The 21,378-nt window shown below is 48.1% G+C and overlaps 1 long non-coding RNA gene across 1 annotated transcript; it reads right to left on the reverse strand.

The window, feature by feature from the left end:
- Positions 1 to 937: 937 nt before the first annotated feature.
- LOC142574031 (uncharacterized) lies at positions 938 to 20,938 on the reverse strand. The gene is made up of 3 exons (XR_012826396.1): positions 20,825 to 20,938; positions 20,383 to 20,512; positions 938 to 1,544 (listed from the first exon to the last, which is right to left on the reverse strand). It is a non-coding gene; the product is annotated as an uncharacterized LOC142574031 (long non-coding RNA).
- Between the last annotated feature and the right edge of the window lie 440 nt (positions 20,939 to 21,378).

Here is a 21,378-nt window from a genome sequence, read left to right on the forward strand (position 1 = left end):
CGATAAAACGCGCGTATTACTTGCTCCTGCTGAACACAACAATATCATCACGCAAATATTTTGGTAATTTAAAAATTCTGTGGCGCGTACTACAATAACTGGCAGCAGGCAAGCCTAGGTGACGCACCAACCGCATCCTTGAAATTGCAGTCGTGTGAAATGAACCCTCCGGAAATCGCTTTGCGAAGCATGCCACTGCACTGCTTTTTTTTTCCAGTCACAGCGTGTGATGCAATCTGTAAACTCCGCATCCATTGCCGCCAGCAACGCAGTACATACAAGTGTCATGGCGCCGGTACTACTAAAAAAGTAAACAAAACAAAATGCGTAGCAGGAAGTGCACGGATGGTCATGCGATTGTATGCATGGAGACGGCAGAGTGCAATGAAGTGACTCCGCTCCACCAACAAGGAGGAGCCGACATCTTCGCCTACCCTTGCTCGTTGGCTCGGATGGCATGATCAAAGCGTACCGCGGCTTTAGTTTTATTGAGGGAGCTTCGTCAGTACGCATTCTGTAAGGTCTCCTAGGATTATCTTAGTAACTTATTTCAGCATCCAAGATAACATTAAAATGCCATTCCGCTCAGGTACCCACAGAAAACCTCTCTTCCTTCGCAAAAGCGCTGCAATACTTTGCCCCTTCACCCATGTATTTCTTGGTGAAGAAGCATACAGAAATATTTCTTGATAAATTGTTTTCGAAATGCACAGAGAGAATATATAGTGGTCAGCAGCCATATCCCATCGTCTTTTTCAGCACAGAGCCGGAGCTCTCACTTTACTAACTTACAGCGCAACGTTGTAGTAATTTTATGAGCTATCAGATGAATGTGCATCTCCATCTATCCGTGATATATTCATTACATCTGAATTCGTGAATTTCTTTGGCGTTGTTATATATAGGAAATAGAAGGTGATTTTTAACATACCTTTGAACTGGCGCAAGTGGTCATGGTCTCTGGAATGATGTGAGGATCTTGGGGCATCGCACCCCTACAAAATTCACACTATCACTGCCTCTTCTCGGTTTCTCTCAATTGAAGAGTGCGTCATCACGGTATGCTGCTTCACGCTGTTCTTATGGTTAGGCAGACTTTTTCCTTTTATTCTTCTGTAACGAATGCGCTCTTAATCAACACGGGACGCTGCATGAATAACATATATATGAAGGAAAACAATATGCGGTCCATCAAAGGTTATTGACATATTACGTGAACCTTCCCGTTGTTGGCGGCTTCCCAACGTCTTCTTTATTAAAAGCAGTTTCACTTGAGGCGTCACTTTTCATTATTTGATGGGCTAAGTTATATATATTTTGAGCCATCTATTTAGTAGCATACAACACGCGAGTTGACATCGCCGGTGTTGCACGGGCCACTGCGGCGCATCCTTTTTATCACGCAAACAGGTGAGATGTGCCTTCAACCTGGCGGGAGCAATGCCAAAACTAACGAAAAAAATCAGAGACGCCACCAGTCCTCCATGCCTTCCTCCTCTTCAAACGATCGTTCAACCACCGCAGCTTCAAAACCTCTGAGGCTCCTGAAAAAAAGCTTCACTTCAAAAAGGCAAAGCAGAAAACAAACTCGGAAGCTAAAGTTTTTCTGCACAATTCTTATTATATATTTCTATGTAGTTGACAATGCCACCAAGAAACAACAGTAGTAAATTCAAAGATAAGTTCCCGAGTGTTAGCGGGCTCGTGAGAATTGTAACCACGTACGACGATGTGCGACATGTGCGTGAGTGTAACGCACGCAAAAGGGAAAGGGCGTGAATAGCAAGCTGGCACTCACAAGGCTCCCGAAAAAAGATATGTACTGCAAACTTGGGCGGCGAAATTTATCTGTATGTCCAAATTGTTGTTCACAAGTTTCAAGCGGACGGTTAAGCATGTCCAGGATATTTAAGGTAAATCGCGTTTAAAAACACCAAGAGGTAAATAAGACCACCTGAGAAAATGGCTCTTATAACGTAGTTATGTAGGGAAATAACATCACATGAGCAACAAAACAGCGGAGCCTCGCTGTAGTTAAGCCGCATATAGTGATTATATATTTCTAGCCAAGTTTATCTAACTACATATTGTTATGATGGGGCGCGTTTATTTAAAGACGAATTTATGAAAAGGCGCCGCGGCGGCACCGAACCACTGCAAAGACAAGCGCACTTCGTTCTCCTCTTCCTCCGTTCTGTCTTTAGCTTTAGCGTAGCACTCCTCCCTTCACAGACGTAGTCTGCTGGGCGAGTAACTGCTACGTCCACTAGGAGTCATGGGGATGACAGCGTTTCAGGCGGGCAACGTGAACAAACAGGACGAGCAATTGAATAAGTCACATCACTTATGCGGTTGGTGAGGACGAAAGGCCAGGTGTAACGAGCCAGAAACTTCTGGCACAGGCCGCGCTTGCGAATTTTGTCCAAATCGACACTATGTCCCCTTTGTCGTAGGACACATTCTCATGACGTGAATTGTAGCTGATCTAAGAGCGGTGCTGGGTGCGAACGTATGGAGCTAAGCTATGCGACATGCTTCCTTAGCGCGGCTGAGAGTCCGGGCAATAGAAGAGTCCGCATGAGGGGTAAAAGATAGAATGGAGTCAATGAAGCTGCGGGGTCGCCTGATATAAAGAAGACAGAAAGGACTGTAGCCGGTAGTTTTATCCTTTGCAGTGTTGTAGGCGTACGTGAGGAAAGGTAGGATATCAACTCAATTTTTGTGCCTGGAATCGATGTGCATCGAAAGCATGTTGGTCAAAGTTTTGTTAGTGCTTTCGGCGAGACCATTTGTCTGCGGGTGATATGGGGTCGCGTGGCGGAACTGGCAAGCACAGAGACGCAACAGCTCTTCGAATACATTGGCCACGAACTGGCGACCACAATCGCTCACAGTAACACGAGCGGGTGCATGACGCAGCATAACGGAGGACAGGAGGAAGCTCGAAACATTAAGAGCCACGGCAGTTCGCACCACTACGGTTTCATTATAACGCGTCCGATGGTCGACGCATACTATAATCCAACGGTGGTCGTTTGTTGAGCGCGGGGAATATAGGCTGAGACGGTCCACTCCAACCATTTCGAAAGGAGATTATGGTGGCGCCGCAGGGTGAAGGAGTCCGACCGGAGCAGCATTAGGACGCTTGAATTGCTTGCACTTGTTACGACTGGCCACATACTTTTTATATCACGTCGCGTCCAGTAGAATCGGCCCTGAATCCGGCGGTATGTTGTAGTGAAAGCTAGGTACCCAGCGGTCGAGTCGTCGTGCGTAGCACGGAGCACGTGGGTTCTCAAATTCTTAGGGACCACTAGGATAAGGCGGGCACCATCAGCCGCATAATTCTTCTTGTAGAGTAGGCCATCTTCGATAACAAAGCCATTTTACCTGTAGGTTGAGCAGCTGAGGTGAAGAGGGCATCCAGGCTGCGGTCGTCACGCTGCTCTTCCCGGAAAGTGGCCAGGTCGTGAAAAAGAATGTCGATGGCGGCCAGAAAGTCATCAAAATTGTCGGCGTCACATGCACTTGTTGGTAGAGGGAGCCTCGAAAGGCAGTCGGCGTCCGCATGATGTCGGCCACTCTTGTAACGTATTGCAAAGTCAAATTCCTGTAAACAAAGTGCCCATGGAGCAGGGCGGGCAGATGGGTCGCGGAGACTAACAAACCAACGTAGTGAATGGTGATCAGTAACTATCGTGAAGAAGATCAGTGGGTCGTAATAGGGTTTCAGGCGGTTGACATGTACTGTCTCTCGGCCACGACGACGCAAGTCTGGTGACACTGTGAGCGGCTCGACAATGTAGCTGACCGGTGAAGTGGCCTCAGTGATACGATACACAACGTTGTCAAATCGGGTGTATTGAAGTGCGATTTAAGTGACCATTTGCCAATCTACTGCATTTTACCTCACAAAAGGCCTAATTAAATAAGCAACCAGTTTTTATCCGCCATTACTCTGAAAAAAATATCAGCAAATTCAAATATCTTCTCTCAAATCAAAGGTGGGACTCCATTTTAATGGAAACAGATGCAAATAAAGCGTACGAGGCTTTTCTTTCCTGCTTTATGGCTGCATACGAGAAGTGTTTTCCCCTCGAGCCATGGGTAAAACGAAAAAAGATAAGGAAGCCTTGGATCACTCATGAACTGCATATGAGAATCAAACAAAAAAACAGGCTGTTTGAAAAATTCCTGAATACCAAGCATGAAAATGACTTTACACTGTTTAAAAAAGTTCGAAACAAATTAAATGCAGATATTAGAAAATCAAGATTTGAATACTACATAACAAAGTTTGCAGACATTACGGGTAACTCACGGCTAATGTGGCAAACCGTGAGGGAGGTACTCTCGAAAAATTTCCAGCACAAAAAGGTCCCATATCAAAACGATGCTATGACTGACAACGAAGTCGCAAATTTATTTAATGACCATTTCATTGCAGTCGGATCATGCGATGGGAATTCAGTTGATTCACCGTGCGAGCAGTTCATTGCATCAAACGCTGCAAACACATTGTTTTTAGCACCCACTGACGAACGTGAAGTGCTAGATATTATTCTGACACTAAAAAATGGCTGTGCTCCAGGAGCAGATGAAATTAAACCGAAACCTCTAAAGGCTGTAGGTGAAATAATCAGTTGTCCGCTCTCTAACATTTGCAACATTATTTTATCTACAGGCGTTTTTCCGCAGAAAATGAAACTGGCCAAAGTGACTGTTGTGCACAAGGGTGGCCCAGCGAACGAACTAACAAATTATAGGCCTATATCAGTACTACCAGTATTTGCAAAGGTAGCCGAACAGGTTATAAACAAAAGATTCGTCCGTTTTCTCACCGCGCAAAATATTATAGCCGATGAGCAATTTGGCTTTAGGAAAGATAGATCAGCCGAAACCGCACTCCTTGGGATAAAGGAAAAAATTCTAAACAATATTGAAGAAAAGGCACACACCCTGGGAATTTTCCTCGACTTCAGAAAGGCATTCGACTGTGTTCAGCACGATGTTCTAATAAGAAAGCTTCCACTTTACGGATTCCGTGGCGTGTCGTTGACCTTAATTGAGAGCTATTTAACGTCAAGAGAGCAATTTACTGTCATAAATGCTGCAGCCTCACACGTAAAAACAATAAAATATGGTGTGCCTCAGGGATCTATTCTCGGACCTGTACTCTTTATTTTATACCTGAATGATATTGTGAATATACCAGGCAGCGAAAACCTAGTGTTGTACGCTGATGACACTAATGTCTTTTTCTCAGGTATTGACCCCTACGCGCTCGAAAGAAAGGCTAACTATTGGTTGACCGGCTTGAGTACATGGTTAAAACTAAACAAGATGCAATTAAATGCTAGTAAGACCAAATACATTCTCTTCAGAGCAAAAGGTGTAAAAGCTCCTGACAACCTAAACTTAAACTTTGAAAACACTCAGTTGAAACAGTGCTCGCAAATTCGTTTTCTAGGTGTTCTGTTTCAAGAAAATCTCTCTTGGAATTCGCATGTTGATCAGCTTCGAAGTGATCTTTGTCGGGCGGTTGGCATTTTAAACAAATTGAGATATCTCCCGGCGTCCATAAAGCGGCAAATATACTATTCATTAATACATTCCCGTTTAAGCTACTGTTCCCTTGTATGGTTAACGACGACACAAACAAATCGAGATTCCCTCTTTGCAATTCAAAAGCGGGCGTTACGAGCTATTGGGAAAATACAGTTATTGCGCAGCTGCTGGCCCTTGTTTAGGTCTTATGGAATACTAGAAATAAGTAAACTGCACACATACAAATTATGTCTGGAAATATTACGCCAGTACAAACTAGACAAAATAACCTTCGAAACCACCTATCACACTAAACTTAGCACATACGAACTTAGGAAACAATGTATGGAAACACCTCGTGTACGCACTAATTACGGTTTTCAGAGGTTAGGATGGCAAATTCCTGACTTAATTAATCAATACCCTATTATTCTGGATACTGTACGCAACACTCCCTCTATACGTAAATACAAAATGTTAATTAAAGCAATGCTCATAAATGAACCTTAAAGGTGAAAACTGAACGTATACCTATCACTAGTGTGTTTTGTAAATACTGCTATGGTTGAATTGTGTTTTGAAGTATGCTGTTTGTTTTTCCGCCGAAAGCCTGTGTTTTGTAAGGATGTCTTATGTATTGTGTAAAAAATATTGAATGTGTGTTCTATTATGTAATGCTCTTTCTTGATTTTTGTAGCCTGTGGTGCCGCCTGTCATCCGGGTGGCGTGGCCTCGTCAGGCAAAGTATGCCTTTTGCCACGTCACCCTGGACAACCTTTTCGTTGTCTTAAATAAATTCTGAATGAATGAATGAATAACACGCCAGGAGTTTAGAAGAAAGGCCAGGAACGTGGCTGGTATCCATAGCCACACAAGCGAACCAGGAGCAAAGTTGTGCTGTGGTTGAGGAGCATGGTCATGTCTCGTCTTTTGACGTGCTTGTGTCTCACTAGTCAGGCCACGTGCCAGCTGACGGCAATCTTCAGCATATTTGGCGACTTCGGAAAGTGGAGTATACTCTGTAGCGTCGGGTTGGTACGGCAGTATGGTGTCCAATGGGAATGAAGGCTCACGGCCGTACAGAAGGAAAAAGGGGGAGAAGCCGGTGATCGCTTGCGTCGCGGCGTTGCATGCGAACGTAACAAAAGGGAGTACGGTGTCACAGTTGGAGTGATCGGATGAAATGTACATCCGCAACATGTCGCCAAGAGCGCGATTGAACCGCTCGGTCATACCGTTGGATAGGGAATGGTAGCGGTCAATTTGCGGTGAACTATCCTGCACTAAGCGAGGAAGGCTTGGACGCCCTCCGACAGGAAGACACAGCCTCTATTACTCAGTAGTTCTCGGGGTGCACCGTGGCGAAAAACAAAATTGCGAAGGATGAAGAAACCAACTACACGGGCGGTCGCGGCTGGCAGAGCTGCAGTCTAAGCGTAGCGATTAAGGTGGTCTACGCCGACAATAATCCACCGATTTCCACACCCGCGCCATGGAAGCAGGCCGTACAGGTCGATGCCGACGCGGTCGAACAGACGAGATGGGCACGGTAGCGGCTGCAACGGTCCTGTTAAACGCTGGGTAGGTGTCTTGCCTTGTTGGTATGTAGAACAAGACTGAATGTACTTTTGCACAAAGTTGTGCATGCCTCGCCAATAATAGCGCTGACGTAACCATGTGTAAGTTTTGAGGACGCCGGCATGAGCGCTTCGGGGATCAGTGTGAAAAGACGCGCAGATGTCAGAGCGCAGATGACGAGGTGTAACAAGGAGCCATTTCCGGCCGTCGGGCATGTAGTTGCGGCGATATAGAATGCTGTTCCGCATGGAAAAGTGGGTTGCTTGGCGACGCAGTGCTTGTGTCGGAGGGGCGTCAGACGGAACGGCAAGGTAGTCAAGTAACATTACAAGTGTTGGGTCCTTGCGCTGCTCTGTGAGCATGTCAATGATGGCCAACAGTAACAGTGTGGACGAGGAAGGTGACAAAGACGCCATATCAGGCGTCAGTGCGGAAGGAGAGAGCGCATCGGCGTCGGAGTGCTTGCGACAGGAGCGGGACATGACGCGGATGTCGTACTCTTGCAAGCGAAGCGCCCAAGGTCCCTAGCGTCCCGAAGGGTCTTTCAAGGAAGAAAGCCAACAAAGGGCATGGTGGTCAGTAACTATGGCGAAAGAACGGCGGTGAAGGTATAGGCGAAACTTGCTTAGTGCCCAGATGATCGCTAGCCACTCCTTTTCTGTGATGAAGTAATTTAATTCTGCTTTCTTTAGAGTAAGGCTCGCATAAGCGACGACGTATTCATCATAGCCAGCTTTCCGTTGCGCTTAGACCACGCCAAGGCAAACGCCGCTGGCGTCAGTATGAACTTCCGTGGGAGCATCAGGATTGTAGTTGCGAAGAATCGGTGGTGAGGTCAACAAGCGGCGCAAATGCTGAAATGCTGCATCACATTCAGTTGACCACGCTGCTATGCCGTTACTGGCGGAAAGTAAACTTGTGAAGGCGCCATGATGTATGCGAAACTGCGTACGAAGCGACGAAAGTAGGAACATAAGCCAGTAAAACTTCTCAGGGTTTTGATAGACGTCGGCTTTGGGAAGTCTGCAACGGCGCGGAGCTTGTCTGAGTCCGGGAGGACGCCGTTTTTTGAGATAACGTGGCCCAAGATGGTTGGCTTGCTCGCAGTAAAACGGCAATTTTTGAGGTTAAGCTGTGGGCCGGCAGATGCGAGATAGGACAGAATCTTATACAGGCCAGCGAGGTGCGTCGGGAAAACGGTTGAGAAGACGACGATGTCGTCGAGGTAACATAAACAGGTCTTCTATTTGTGGCCGCGAAGGATAGTGTCGATCATACGCTCAATAGTATCAGGCGCGGTACACAGCCCGAAGGGCATGACGTTAAACTCGCAGAGACCATCGGGTGTAACGAATGCGGTTTTCGGACGGTCAGGTTCAGCCATAGGATCTTGCCACTACCCAGAGCGCAGATCCAATGAACAGAAATATTCTGCGCCTTGTAAGCAGTCGAGAGCGTCATCGATCCGAGGCCGTGGACAAACGTCTTTTCTCGTTATCCTTTTTAGGCGTCTGTAGTGGACACAAAAGCGAATGGAGCCATCTTTTATGCGAAGCATATTACTAGAGCTCAACCCAGCTCCTCAGGCGCGGCAGTGTCGCCTTCAATACCACGTGACACCGTGACGTCACGATAGAGGCGAAACGGGGCTCCAACTCGCGCCGTCGCTCGCGGCGTCGCGGCGGTATATAAGTAGCTGCGCTTGTTTCTAGGTGGCTCTGGCTCAACTCTTGCAAGATGGGCTGGGTGGGAATCGAACCAGGGTCTCCGGAGTGTGAGACGGAGACGCTACCACTGAGCCACGAGTACGATGCTTCAAAGCGGTACAAAAGCGCCTCTAGTGAATGCGGTGTTGCCTTAGAAACGAGCTGTTTCTAAGGCTCTGGTACTGGTTGTAATTGATCGGGTACTGGTTTTAATTGATGACCAAAATCACAGTTGACCCAGATGTTATAGTAAGCACGGCAAACGGAAGAATCAATGCCTTTGCGCTAAAGAAACAAATCGGACGGCGTGAACATTACAGTGGCGTCAGATGCGGCATCAGACGACAGGACAACAGCCATCAACCACTCAGGCGGTATTGTTGTGTCGGCATCAACAATGAGTTTGTCGGCAAAGTGATGAGAGCTGGTCAGCAGTGATTCACATAGTGGTAAAAGCTACACTTCTGCATGCGAACAGTCAATGACAGCGTGATGATGTGACAGGAAATCCAAACCAAGGATGAGGTCATGAGAGCTCGATGGTAGCACGAAACACTTGATTATGTAGAGAACGCCGTTGATGACGATACGGGCCGTGCATAGAGCTGAAGGGTGAATTCGCTGCGCGCTGGCTGTGGCGAGCACCAGGTCAAAGGGAGCTGTAGTCACTTTTCGTAATTTGCGACAAAGGTTCTCGTGAATGACGGAAACGGCTGCTCCGGTATCGACTAGTGCCACGGCGGGTACTCCCTCTATAAAAACAGTAATAACGTTTTGCGGCGAACAATGAGGTCTTGAAAACGTCGATGTATTTGCAGTTCTTGCCTCGGGAACTGCACCCCTCAGTTTCCCTCTCCAGTGGGAGCTCGACGACGCAGGGGTGAAATCGAACGGCGACGATGGGAAGGGGATCGCCGAGTTTCTGACCGGCGATCAGTATCAAGACGTCGCGGTGAGAATGGAGGCGTGGCGGCGTATTGTGGCCCGTAGCTGGGCGTCCCAAAGGTGGTACGCGTAGTTCGGGGGCGTCGGCGACAAAAGCGCGCCACATGGCGCGCTTCGCCGCAGGCGAAGCAGATAGGCCGGTTGTCTTTAGTGCGCCACGTCTCGCTGGGACGAAAAAATTATGGTGACAGTCGGGCAACTGGAAATGAAGCCGGATGCACGTGCGATGAAAAGGAAGCTGTCGGCGCAGGTGGCCGTGCAACTACGGCTGCATAACTGAGCGGGAGCGACGTAGGATGAGTGGCAAAGTTGGTATGGAAAAACGCCACACTAGTAGGAGGGGGTAGGGGGGTCGTAGGGGCTGCAGGAAGCGCTTCGGATATCGGAGTCCGGATGGCGTGCTGAAGCATTGGAGGAAAAGCTGCCGTAGGTGCGTCGCTGTGAGGCAGCAGCGCGAGCTGCCAGGCCACCTCTTCAAGAATAAAATCTTTGATATGCTGTTGGAGGGTGGAGTTGGTCATGTCAGGAGAAAGCGCGATGCTCGAGACGGGATTGGCGTTCTGAATGTTCTGGCGGGTGATGGAACGTTGGCGGGGCAACTCGTCAAAGCTCTGGCAGAGGTTAGTGAGGACGGATACTCTAGTTGGGCTTTTGGCCAGCAACATCTGGAATGCGCCATCCTCGATGTCCTTGAGGATTTGTTTGATCTTGTCATCCTTTGATCATGCTGGGATTTACCCGCTTCCACAAATCGAGAACATCCTCGATGTAGCCGGGGAATGTCTCTCCAGGCTGCTGTGCGAGCGGGCCAAGGCGTTGATTAGGGCGTAGCTTACGCACAGCTGGGACATCAAACGTTTCGGCAAAAAGAGTTTTAAACGCGGACCAGCTTTTAAAGTCGGATTCGTGGTTGAAGAACCAAAGTTGGGGTACGTCGGCGCGGTAGAAAGGCACGTGGGTCAGCTTAGACTGGTCATCCCATTTGTGATGGGCACTTACACGTTTGTACGATGACAGCCAGTCTTCAACGTCGTGTTCGGCGGTCCCACTTAAGATGGGTGGGTCGCGTTGACGAGGGACGCCGGCGCAGATGACAGTGGCAGCCGGCAGTGCAGGCAACGAAGTGGCGGGTTCAGGCATAGTGCAGGGCGATCTTGTAGGCAGGGTTCGAGTACGCAGCTCCAGGACGAGGCGAAGGATCTCAGCCATCTCCACCAATTGCGACGAGGTCTATTGTCGTTTACAACGTTGTGGAACGCTAGGTAAAGGCACTGCAAGGGCTGTCCATAGCATGAGGCTCACTCGCGATCGAGGCACGGTCCTTTGTCTTCCTCGTCAGTCAGCACATACACAGGAATATAGTAGTGAAGAGGAATGCCCGGCGCCGCAGCCACATCGCGAGTCGCCCTGGAGGCGCGAGCTCGCGATTGCCTGAACTGCTCTGATTGAGACACGCTGCCTGCTGCTTTCTTGTGCTGTATTCCTATTAGATTCTGGTGGAGGTGCTACCGTTTTCCCCAACCTGGAATTACGCACCCGAACTCTGCCATCCGTCATGCCTGACGACCCCAGCCCGACATCCCCACCGGTTACTCCAGCCATCGTATGTCGCGGTGCCCAGCGTCAGCGGGATCCTGATATCTTCAGTGGCACCGATGAGAAAGACGTTGAAGATTGGCTATAATCTTATGAACCCGCCAGCAACGCCAACAAATGGGACGAACCCCTAAAGCTCGGCAACGCGATCTTCTATTATCGGGCCTCGCCAAGCTGTGCTTCCAAAACCACGAAGCCGATCTCCGCACGTGCGATAGCTTCAAAACCGGCATCGCAGAAGGTTTCGGCCGCCCTGGCGTGCGCAAGCTTCGCGCTGAACAACGCCTACGAAGCCGATCCCAGCAAACTGGTGAAATGTTCACCAGCTACATAGAGGACTACGTCCACCTTTGCCGGCGCGTCCACCCGACGATGGCGGAGGCGGACAGGGTACGTCACACCATGAAGCGCATTTTCGACGATACCTTTCATATGCTGCTGTCTAAAACCCCAGGCACTGTTTCTCAGGTCATTGAGCTTTGCCAGAGTTTCGACGAGCTCTGCAGACAGCGCCTTCTCACGCGGCACGCCCCTGCGTCTGACGAAACCCTCGCGAGCATGACCACTGCTCCTGAGATGGACTCTCTGCTTGGCCAGATAAGAGAGTTCGTCCATGCTGAGGTCGCTCGTCAGCTTTTGCTGCTGTCCTCAGCCACGCCACCACCTTCGCCTTTGCCGGCCAACTTTCGGCAGGTCATGCAGGAGCAAGTGTGCGCAGCTCTCCCTTCGGCCTGCGAGACTCCGCCTGTGCCGACTCCACTTTATTTTCCCGGAGTGACTTCACCTCTCAGCTATGCAGAGGCTCTCGCGCGGCCACCACCTGCGACCTTTGCGCCATCCCCATCGGTCGTGCCACTGCGTCCAGCTCCTCACTTCGTTTAGGCGCGGTACAGCAGTGGACAATGGCGCACTCCTGACAACCGGGCAGTATGTTTTGCGTGTGGTGTACCTGGCCACGTTGCACTCGCACAAAGGGCCGTGCGTTCTAGTGGATTAATTATCTATACATTATTTACTGTGCCTTAATTCGACTTCACAACAATGTCATGCGCTCGACTCCCGCATAAGCTCGAGGGTTCGACTCGCACCGAAGGTGGTGTGTAGGAGTGCATGACTTACCTCTACCTTAATTTGCATTTTTGGCAGTAAAGGCGGAATCGGAGCAAGCTGCAGAAGACGACAACGAACGTGAGAGCAATGGCACGAGCGTGTCTCGGTGCTAGGCTAGAGCAGATTACTTTCTGTAGTTCACGCCACGTTTTTGAAGCCATCGCCTGATGAGGCATTTAAGACTTTTGCCTTAAATATCATGATCGTCCAGAAAACGTCTGATATGCAATATACCAGTGCGAACCTTTAAAGATAGATTTGGGTCCTTGTATCTTTTGCATTCTATTCAACCGCTTAAGGACGTCTTGAGCTTGGTCTGCAGTTTATGTGGCCCTGTATATTGGAACAAAATGAATTTCACTATATAAGGATTTGTACGGTTTACGTCGCACTTCAAAAAGGTATTCATTCACAAATCTAAGAAATAGGAACAGTACGTTTAAAATAACGTCCTTAAGAAAAGCCCAACAGGAGCGCATATGCAATTGGCACGAAAAATATAGCAAGCTGCGCATTCTTCAACCTCACTTCGCAAACCGACCTCAAGGAAGGATCACCTAAGTCGCAGAAAAAGAAGGACCAGTTTAAGACTTGTACAATCAAGAGGTGCGTCATTCCCAAGCCTACCTCTTTACTCGTTTGAACAAATTCGTCCAACTTCATCGTTCCCAATTTGAGGCCCACACAAATACTGCGATGCCTCCATGAAGCATCTGCACACGTATTTAATCTTGATAAATGCAATACTTTACCCACTGTAGCTCTTAGCTGCTTTTGTTTACAGATAACATTGCGTCTAGTGTCGTTGCTACTGTCCGACCGTAAACACATTTAAATGGCGTGAAATGTGTCGTCTCTTGTACTGAAGTAATATACGCAAAGATAGCATACGGTAGAATACTATCCCACGTCCGATGCTCGGTGTCCACATACATTGAGCTCATGTCTGCGAGCCTCCTATTGAGTCGTTCAGTCAGGCCGTTTGTTTGCGGATGGTAGGCTGTGGTTTTTCTGTGAGCAGTATGTGTTAGTTTCATAACAGACGGCATCAAACGGGCCATAAAAGCTGTTCCTCTGTCTGTTATGAGTACCTTAGGTGCGCCACGCCGTAACACTATGTGTGTGACAAAAAACTGAGCCACTTCAAGGGCAGTTACTTTTATAAGAGAAGATGTCTCAGCATATCGGGTCAGATAATCGGTTGCTACCCCAATCCACCGCTTTCCTGAAGCTGCAACGGGAAATGGTCCAAGTTAATCTATTCCTCTTTCTTCAAATGGTGCTGCTGGTGGCTGCATCCGATGCAGAAAACGTGCTGGTTTGAGTTGCGGTGTTTTGCCTCTTTGACAATCTCGGCACGATTTGACATAGTGCTGCACTGAATTAATCAGCTTCGGCCAGTAATAGTTCTGGCGGATTCTCGCCGGAGTGCTACCAATACCTGAGTAGCCAGCTGCAGGTTCATCATGGCAAGCTTCTAAGATCTCAGCTCGCAGCGATGATTGCACGAGAAGTATAAACACCTCACGACTGTGCTCGAAGTTTTGTTTGTAGAGGACGTTGTTCCAGAGAACTTACGAACACAATCCGTGGACAAAATCTCGAGGCAATTTCACTTGTTGACCCTCCAGGTAATCGATGAGCAGTAGTAATTCCGGATCAGCACGCTGATGATGAGCCATTTCGGTCGTGTTCATGGCCCCAAGAAATGGGAAATCTTGCTCGTATTCAGGTGACGTAGCTTCGATTGGTGCGCGTGATAAGCAGTCAGCATCATTGTGCATGAGACCGGACTTCTAAACGACCGTGATGTCATACTTCTGTTGACGCAAGCTCCATCTAGAGAGTCTTCCAGAAGGGTCCTTCAGGTTCGCCAGCCAGCACAATGAATGATGGTCGCTGATGACTCTAAATGGTCTGCCATGTATGTATGGCCGGAACTTACTGATGGCCCATATAACCTCCAGGCATTTCGTTTCTACAGGTGAGTGCTTTGTCTCGGCTTTCGATAAAGTACGGCTTGCGTACGCAATAACCTTTTCTTCTCCATTCTCCCATTGAATATGTATGGGCAAGCATAGGAGAACTCTGCAAACGCCGTCGTAGCTCTCAGAAGCAGTCTTCTTGTTCTTTCTACCACACAAAAGCGAGATATTCTTTTGTCAGTCGCGTGAGTGGTTCGGCGATTTTAGAAAAACTTTCTACGAAACGCCTGTAGTAGGCACACTGTCCCAGGAAACGTCTAATAGCTTTTTTTGTCGCTTGACTTCGGAAAAATTTTTACTGCAGTCATCTTCTCAGGATCGGGGCGGACGCCTTCAGCACTGACAATGTGTCCGAGAAAGCGGAGCTCACGAAAGCCGAGGTGGCATTTTTAGAGTTTTGTGGTCAATCCCGCCGTGCGAATAGCATCCAGAACTGCTCTCAGCCACTGCAGGTGCTGCTCGAACGTAGTGGAGAAGACCACCACATCATCAAGGTCGACGAAGCACTACTGCCACTTCAGTCCGGAGAGTACAGTGTCCATCATCCGCTGGAAGGTGGCGGGCGCAGAACACAGACTTAATGGAAGCACCCTAAACTCGTAAAAACCAGCCAGTGCCGCAAATTCCGTTTTCGTTTTGCGATCTCGCTCGTCCACTTCTATTCACCAATATCCGCTTTTGACATCCAAAGAAGAGAAGTAAGCATCGCGTAGGGTGTCCAAGCTGTCGTCAATGCGTGCGAGTGGATAAATATCCCGCTTCGTCACGAGGTTAAGTTTCCTGTAATCAAAAGAAAATCGTAGGGTGTTATCCTTATTATTGACCGGAGGACTACCGGAGATGCGCAAGGGCTATTGGGTGGCTGTATTACATCGTCCTTGAGCATTTCCTGTACTTGACTTCTTATCGCTTCTCTTTCTTTTGGAGCCACCCGGTGCGGCTGTTGGTCGCATTGGTCTTGCAGGCTCTTCGACCACAATGCGGTGTTTTGCGACGGGATTTCGACGGACTTTCGATGAAGTCGAAACGTATTCAGCAAACTCTGTGACCAAGCTCACAATCTTCTCTTTGTGGTGATGACAGCTCTCGGTCAATGTAGATAGAGGTAAAGACACTGTCTAAAGAGACAGAAGCTGGTGATGCTGCATCAAGGGTTGACACATCCGCAAGTTGTGCATAGTCATGAAGAGACGCTATGGCTGTTCCCTTAGCGACGTGTTGTGCCTCATTGCCAAAGTTAGTCAAGAGGACATCCGTACATCCGTTACGCAGGTGAACTAGGCCTCTTGCCACGCATATTTGCTTTTCCAGTAGCAGCCCGATATTTCCGTCTTCACGTCCTTCATATTCACGAAATACGTCGCGCCTTACAACGACAGTCACACTGCACCGTGCCGGCACCATCACGTGTTTATCCACAATACGGAGAGAGCAAATATGCGGCTGTTCTGTATCAGAAATGGTGACCGCATTTTCTGTAGAAAACAACACGCGTGATTCTTGCAAGTCGATAATTGCGCCATTCGTTTGCAAAAAGTCCATGCCCAGTATCAAGTGACGGAACACTAAGGGAGAACAATAAAGCTGCTGACGTAAGTAAAGCCTCTAATTCCGATTCTTGCTGTGCACATTCCTACGCGGTCGAATAAGTGTCCCCCCGCTGTACGTATTGGAGATTGGGTGCAATGGGTCAATACCTGTTTCAATTTTCTGGCGAGTACACTGCTAATAACTGAACAGTCCGCACCAGTGTCTATCAACGCAGTCACTTCGAAGTCGTCGATGATGATACGCAACTGAGAGGTAACCGCGTCATCCCTGCACTTGTTCGTCGTTTCGTCACTGCCATCGTCTTGTCGGATTTGCGATAGAGGGCCTTCAGTGTTCCAGGCTTCAGCGACCTTGCCTCCACAGGTCGTTGGCTCTAGTTTTCCCGTCGCGGACCTTGTGAGCGACACCTAGGTGAAATGGAAGAGGGACGCGGACTGGGCAACCTATAACGCATAGGCGCTGCCGATCGAGGTTCATGTTGCGGGGGGTTCCGAATAGTTTGGCGGGTGATATAAAAATGCTTCAATTTCATAAGGCCGCTCACTGTTTAGTAGGCACGGCGCATTCACAGAGAAGCCACGCAGTCCTACTCGGCGATACTGGCATTCCCGGTATAAGTGACCAGCCTCTCCACAGTGGTATAGCAGAGGGGAAGCCGGTCTGCAATGCGCCATAGATCGCTTTTACATGGTCCTCCTCCTGACATGGGCTGCACATTGCTAGTATGTACCTGGGGTATTGTGGCTGTTCGTCCAAAGTTGGTGGGTCCTAGGTCCTGACGTAAAACTTGGCCGTACGATATCTGTGGCTGACGCGCTGATTGTGCATGGGGCCGTACTTGAGGCTCTGGCTCACAAATTACTTGCCTGATTTATTGGCGTATGCGATCGGCAAGTGAGGACACCATAGGAAGGCTTTGGGCCAGTTGCAGTTTCTGCAGCTCTTCCCTTAAAGCGGACCTCACGATTTCGCGTAGGATGTCCATATTGTTGGGGAGGGCTCCCGACCCAACATCAAATGATGCGACGCTGACATCTCTGTTGTATTGCCTTGCACGCTGCTGCAGCGCCTTCTCTATCGTCATCGCCTCTGATCGAAATTCGGCTACAGTGCGGGGCGAATTGCGAACCAGGCCGGCAAAAAGCTCCTGTTTCACAGCGCGCATTACGTGCTGCAATTTCTTGTCCTCAACCATGTTTGGGTCGGCTCGGCGTAAGAGATGGGCCATGTCTTCAATGTACATGGTCACACTTTTCCGCTGGTTCCTCGCCTGAAGAGCGGCTGCTGCCCTCTCTCTGCGGTCCGTGCTCGTGTACGTAGTAGGCAGCTCTCGTCGGAAGTCGTTCCACGATGATAACGACGCTTCGTGGTTTTTAAACCACGTGCCTGCAGATTCCGCCAGCGCTAAGTACACATAACACAGTTTCCTTGTTTCATCCCAACCGTTACATCTGGCGACACGCTCGAAGTTTTCGAGCCAGTCCTCGGCATCCTCGAATGTGTCTCCGTGAAACGATTCTGGCGTCCGTGGTCGGTCAACGACGACGTGATGACAGGTTACTTGTGTAGCCATCGCAGTGGTACCTAGGCTGACAGCCACCGCGGCCCTTGGTGAGAGGACCAAACTCGGGGGCCTCACCTCGTATGCGGCGGCTCGTGCGTTGGTGTACCGGCGTTAATTCCATTGGCTCCAAACTTCGACGATCCGTGCTACCTTACATGGCATGTGTGGGGCTTCGAATCATACTCCTCACCTCCACCAGATATGCAACCAACAGTTGCAACAGCCGTTTATATGAAAAATTAATTTATTCTGGGCGAACCTGTGCCGGTGAACAAAAGCCGACTGTATTCTCAACAAAAACTTCACTCTTGCTTCGCTTCTTCAAACGGTGTTGTCCTCTTTGTCACCTCTTGTCGCGTGCCAATTGTCCGATTCTCGCGCACGAGCCGCCGGTCTGTCAGCACCAACTCAGCGTTGCCTTGCGGTGCTTTGCTTGACGCTTGTGGTGTGGCGGCTCTTTGAAATGCAGTTGAGATGTGGCGGTTGTCTTTTAGCTCTCGCAATGCTGGCTGCAATAATAAAACGTAAACACACATGTAATGCATTTGCATATTTGTTTCCAAAGCGCGCACACCGCCTAAATAAATTGATATTATAGTGAACAGGTACTTGGGTTACCTTGATATTATATCATTTAAGCAGTCCAAACTTGTCACTCGTGTACCCATTTTTTGACAGTCTTACAGAACGGGTGTGTTCCACAATGAGAGGGGGTATCGATTCCTTGACTGTACTCACCTGAATGCTGCAATGCGACGTACACACTCATGAAAATAAACAGGGCCTTTCACCGATTGCCCCATCATCAACAGAAGCAATCTTTTATGTACGCTGCAGAATGAAGGCTGCCTCAAGCGATTTCTAATTACTCCTGCCTTGCGGTTGGGGATTCCAAGCCAGCCAATACCCGATTTCTTCTCCCCAACTAATTTTTTATCGTCCTCGAGTGCACCTCTCTTCGCTTGGGACCCGTTCTGTAACTCTAATGGTCCACCGGTCATGTGCATTACTCAATACGTGGCATGCCCAGTTCTTCTGTTCTACCATTTTTGCTCTCTGATCCAGACAGCTCTTTTGGTGCCTTTTAATGTTCTCCCTGACATTTACGATTCCATCGCTCCTTGTGCAAACCTTAACGTGCTCTAGTTGTTCATTGCTAACTTCAAAGTAATATTCGTATCTTAGTGCGGATAGAATGTAATGACTGCACACTTTTCATGGACAGCGGCAAGCTATCATTCGTGATTTGGAAAAGCCCGCCATAAGCGCTCCAATAAATTTGTATTCTGGCGTAGAGATATTTATTGTGATCATGGTCCCTGTTAGTAAATGTACTAGATAAGTATAGTCCTACCTTGTTTGTAGAGGTTGACTGGCGGTAATAAATTCCTTGTCTCTGGTCGCCACTATTGTGTTTTACATTCATCTTACACTTCCTCGGTTATGGTGCTCAAATATTTGTTGCGATTTGTCTCCATAGTTGTTGACTTACGCGTAAGTCTTTTTTAAAAACAACACCTTTAAATTCCGCGCCCTTTATGATTTTCCTAATTCTTATTAACTTGCACATTTTACCTGCGACAATATTCACCCACTATGTATGTGCCCTACGTGAGTGGGAGAACGTTGCGTATTAGACTTTTTCCCTTACATGGATTAGTTTTGACCACAGCGACGTTGCAACTATAAATATATTCACTATATTACGTCTTCTTGTAGCTCTGCCAAAATATGCGAATAATATTTTGTCCACTAAATAATTTGCATTTCCCAGTACACATGCTACTAAACCTACGCTGACTGCCGTCAACACCATCAGATGTTGACGGCAAGAAAATTACTCTGACGCCTGTGCCTTGGTTTCCTTGGGTCGCTGACAGACGTACGAGTAGTACTTTAGCATTTCATGACCTGTTTGGTTTGAGAGCATTTAGAAAGTCACTCTATAAGCGCCCGTTTTAAATAGTACCTAGGGATACTTCCACTTTAACGCGATAGCGTTAAGGAGCCCGCGTCGCAGAAAATTTGGCATTGGCAGCCCGCGTCTGGCGTCGGCCATCGTTTCGACAAAATGAATGTCGAACCATACATACCCATGCCTCCATGTGACGGAAGGAATTTACTGAACTAATTGAATTTCTCAAGCTAAAACACGTGGAGAAATCGTAAACCACGACTTCTACACAACCGACAGACATGATAGCTCTGGGATTGTAATTTGCCTATACAAGGAAACATCGACAGCATTACTTCTTGGTGTTCACTTTGGTCTATGAAATTGAATGTTAACAATTCAGAATAATGACGATTTGCCGAAGAACTGGTGACTGTACTATCCCCGTTTATTCCATTAGTAAATATCAGTTGCAACCTGTCAATACCAATAAATACCCTGGTGTCCACATAGATAAAAATTTATCATGAAATACTCATATTAACTACGTCACTAGCAATGCGAATCGCACTCTTGCTTTTTTGTGAAGTAACCTGGCTTTGGCTCCTGTTTCCTTAAAACTTCTTTTTTATAGAACGTTAGCTAGATACAAACTCGAGTACGTTTCTTTTAATCTAAGATCCTCACTCCTCTACCCTTGCTAACACACTAGAACCCATCCAATATCGTTCAGCTCGGTTTATTGTTGCTAATTATTCCCGCACTACCAGTATTACATCAATAAAGACTTCTCCGGACCTTCCTAACTTCTCTCTTAGATGGAAGCAGAGCCGCCTCTGTCTCTTTCATAAAATCTTCTTTACAAATCCGAAACTGAAGCGAACATTTCTCTCGCCACCTTCTTACCTTTCATCCCGCGTCGGCCATAACTTCAAAGTTGAAGTGCCGTTCTGCACGAACAACATGTACTTCCCTTCCTACGTGCCGAAGACATCATCAGAATGGAATCACCTCCCTGCCTTCATCGCCAGGAGCCCTGAGCATGCAACATTCAAGACAGCCATTTTGAACATGTATAACCACTCCTCTCTGTAACGCCGCAATGGCATTGAGAATAATTAAATAAATAAATGAATGAATAAATTAAAATAAATAAATAAATAAACAAATAAATAAATAAATAAACAAGTTATGCTGTTACGCGAAAACTCAAACAAACCCCTTTTCCAGCGTTTCAACAATTCACAGACCGGCCGCGGCGTCTGCAATTACGCGCACTGGGGCGCTGGTGTCGCGGGCCATGGAGCGGCGCGGCCGCTTCGCTGCAACCCCTCCAGCTGTCGCTCACCTCCGCCACGTAGTAAAGTCCCTTGATAACTTTAAGTTACCGCCACACGTTGAACTCTGCCGCCGTCGCGCTGTCTCTTCGCCTCCTCTTCACCTCCTCCTCGCTGCTTGCGCGTCTCGACCCGTGGGAAACGGTCTTGCGCCCGGTTTATATGCACGACTATTGGTCTCCCTGCCATTGCCCTTGGAAGCGCGCGCATCTTGTGTTTTGCATGTTTTTGTTTTTCGTACGTGCCATTTTCTCCCGAGCTTGGCTGGCTCGGCGCTTTTGCTCGGCATAGCGAATATTGTACGTGCGTTTTCTGCTCTCTGTGCTAGCGCTATGCCTTGCTGTTGCTAGGGCAACAGCCCGCCATAGGCTTCTTGCATCAGGCTCATATGCAGTTTTTATGATACTACAAGGCAAGCGCCATGGCTTGCGCAGGAATCAGTGGCTGCAATTAATTGGCAGAACTTTGTTCCGACAATGTACAGCGTTGTTTGCAAGGCGAGGTGTCTTTCTTATTGCTCGTATCAATGCATCCCCTGATGCTGCATGTTTTTTTACTCTTCCAG

Source organism: Dermacentor variabilis, chromosome 3 (genome assembly GCF_050947875.1).
Source record: "Dermacentor variabilis isolate Ectoservices chromosome 3, ASM5094787v1, whole genome shotgun sequence".
NCBI classification, from domain to species: domain Eukaryota; kingdom Metazoa; phylum Arthropoda; class Arachnida; order Ixodida; family Ixodidae; genus Dermacentor; species Dermacentor variabilis.